We start from the raw sequence: 3,321 nt of genomic DNA, 5'->3' as shown, positions 1-3,321 counted from the left end.
CAAAATTGCCAGAACAGGACTGCACACAAAACACTAAGGAATATAAAACATAATACACATTAGAATTGAGATTTGACAAAGAAGCTTGGGGGACAGTGTCCAATGAGACAGAAAAAATAACAATGAACAAACAACCATTCTAAATGTGATTTGTTCTCTTGAGAAACATAGTGAAAGAAGTTATTTTTCAGACAGAGATTACAAAAAAAGTATCTCAATTCATACTTCAGAACTCCACCAAAAGTGCCTTTACACCATGACATTTTAAAAAACTGCTAATCTACCACATTGTACTAAGTCATTCATTGCCTCTATTAAATGTTTTTAAAAATATTTTATTTATTCAATAGACAGAGATCACAAGTAGGCAGAGCCCCAGGCGGGGGGCGGGGGGAAGCAGGCTCCCTGCCGAACAGAGAGCCAGATGCGGGGTTCAATCCTCAGACCCTGGGATCATGACCTGAGCCAAAGGCAGAGGCTTAACGCACTGAGCCACCCAGGCACCCCACCTCTATTAACTTTAATCTGCCTTCCAAGAAGAATTTTTGCTCCTCTAATACTGCTAGTGCTTTATACTTTTCTCCCTTCTCACTCTGTTGTTCACTAGCAGGGTCAGTTGAGGAGGTTCTTGTTTTGATTGATTAATGTTCCAGTGTATATTTGCACCTTCCTTGACCAGACCATGATCATATAATCATCCCCAAATGATATGATCTGAGTGTAAAACACCAATTAAATTGTGCCTGTCTTTAGTAAAAGCTAAGCAATATATGCAGGTCCATAAGAGTTTGGAAAATGTAAAATAGAACAAGCATAAGTTTTTAGTCATTTTATTTTGTTTCATTTTCAAATCAGGTTATTATACCGGCTGTTATAGCTCAAGACCTTGGGCGAAAAACTCAACCTCTCAATTTACATATTTGTGAAAAAGAGATAATCACTCTAATTTGCCATATAGCTTTGAAAACTAAATACAGTATGATTGAGGACATACCTAGTTGAGTATATGGCTTAGAATAAATGCTCTCTACAAAAGAGAGATTATTATTTGTGAAATTCCTATTAGACTTCCAAGTGGCATGAGTGTAATGGTGACTGCGTAAATACTCATTTATCTCATATTTTTAAATATAATACAGATGAACAAGGAGAGTGTATAAAATAAGACATAACATATACCTTAAGCATAACTACAAAATAGAAGATATATGACCTTCAAATAACTTATAAGCAGTAAACGCTCAAGCCCATACATGAAGGGAGGAATTGGACAAACACTGCAGATATTATGTAAAAAAATATGGTTGTTGCAGATAATATATTTCGTTTTTTTATAACTTTAAGAAAGAAACCGCAATATCAGTAACAAAATAATATTTTAGAGTAAGTTGATTAAACTGTTCCTCCTTTAGCTATTACCATATATAATATTTGCGTTAGTCATAACAATCAGCAAAATTAGGTATGTTTTATAGCCATTGCCTTTCTGTATAGAATTGTAATTCAATAAAGAAACGGAACCTATAGAGGGTTTGAAAGAAAGACATAACGTAGTTACTTTGGTTTAAAAGAAAAATTAAAGTGCTTTGCCTTACAAGTATCTGTGAGATGGATATTGGAGGATACTATAGAAGTTGAAATTTTTTTTGTCCTTTCTTGGATCTTCACAATGACATCTATTCATGTTAATACATACTTTCATTTGTTTCTAGAAAAGAGTACTTTATGCAAGTTTTTGAAAGCTTGTTTTACTTGCTGATTCCTCAGGGTATAAGTAAAAGTGTTCAACATGGGGGCAATTGAGGTATTGAGAATAGCTACTCCTTTGGTCAGTGATGATCTTTCTCTTGCTGAAGGCTTGACATACATGAATATACAGCTCCCATAAGAGATGGATATGACAATCAAGTGATAGGAGCACGTGGAGAAAGCCTTTTTCCTCTGACTAGCAGATGGGAGTCCCAAGATGGCGCTAAGGATGCACAGGTAGGAGAGAATCACTAATGCCTAAGTCAAGAGCAGAGTGACAAAAGCAGAGTAAAAGTCAGTCATCTTCAAAAGCCATGTATCTGAGCAGGAGAGTTGTAAGATGGGGAAATAGTCACAAGAGAAATGATCAATTACATTGGAAGCACAGAAATCTAGCTGGAGGATGAGCATGAGTGGTGGGGAAATGGTAAGAAATCCTCCTATCCAGGACCCAAAGACAAGCAGGGTGCAGATTTTTTTGCTCATGATGGTGGTGTTATGAAGAGGCTTGCAGATGGCAACCTAACGATCAAAAGAGATGGCAGTGAGAAGAAAAAATTAAGAAACACCCATGAAGATGAAGAAAAAATAGTTGAGCTAAACAATTGTTATAGGAAATGGCCTTGATATTCGTAATGATTGCCCCAAAAATCTGGGGATAGAGACACTGGTGAATGTGATTTCTAAGAAAGAGAAATTCTGCAGGAAGTAATATATAGGAGACTTGAGATGACAGTCTATCAAGGTGAGGATGATGGTGGTTAGGTTTCCAGTGACACTTAATACATAAGCCATAAATAAAAAGATAAAGATTGGGGGGAGGAGTCAAGATAGCGGAGAAGTAGCGGCTGAGACTACATCAGGTAGCAGGAGATCAGCTCAATAGCTTATCTAAACATTGCAAACACCTACAAATCCACCGGCAGATGGAAGAGAAGAACAGCAATTCTAAAAACAGAAAATCAACCATTTCCTGAAAGGTAGGACTGGCGGAGAAGTGAATCTAAAACGACGGGAAGATAGACCGCGGGGGAGGGGCCTGCTCCCGGCAAGAAGCAGAGCAACGGAGCACAAAATCAGGACTTTTTTTTTTTTTTCTGCTTCTCTCTCTCTCTCATTTTTTTTTTTTTTTTTTTACTTATTAGGCACTGTGCCCAGGGCTGTATCAGGGTTATCTTTTATTTTATTTTTTTCTTTTTCTTTACTTTTTTTTTATTTGTTTATCTACAGCATAACAGTGTTCATTGTTTTGGCATCACACCCAGTGCTCCATGCAGTACGTGCCCTCCCTATTACCCACCACCTGGTTCCTCAACCTCCCACCCCCCCCCCCCGCCCCTTCAAAACCCTCTGGTTATTTTTCAGAGTCCATAGTCTCTCATGGTTCATCTCCCCTTCCAGTTTCCCTCAACTCCCTCTCCTCTCCATCTCCCCATGTCCTCCATGTTATTTGCTATGCTCCACAAATAAGTGAGACCATATGATACTTGACTCTCTCTGCTTGACTTATTTCGCTCAGCATAATCTCTTCCAGTCCCGTCCATGTTGCTACAAAAGTTGGGTATTCGTCCT

The 3,321-nt window shown here is 38.1% G+C and overlaps 1 pseudogene; it reads right to left on the bottom strand.

Annotated features, from left to right (window-relative positions):
- Nucleotides 1-1,698: 1,698 nt before the first annotated feature.
- Nucleotides 1,699-2,559, bottom strand: LOC123946448 (annotated as a pseudogene).
- Between the last annotated feature and the right edge of the window lie 762 nt (nt 2,560-3,321).

Source organism: Meles meles, chromosome 7, assembly GCF_922984935.1.
Source record: "Meles meles chromosome 7, mMelMel3.1 paternal haplotype, whole genome shotgun sequence".
NCBI lineage: Eukaryota > Metazoa > Chordata > Mammalia > Carnivora > Mustelidae > Meles > Meles meles.
Note: the sequence above shows the minus strand (reverse complement) of the source record. Positions and strands in the feature narration are given on the sequence as shown.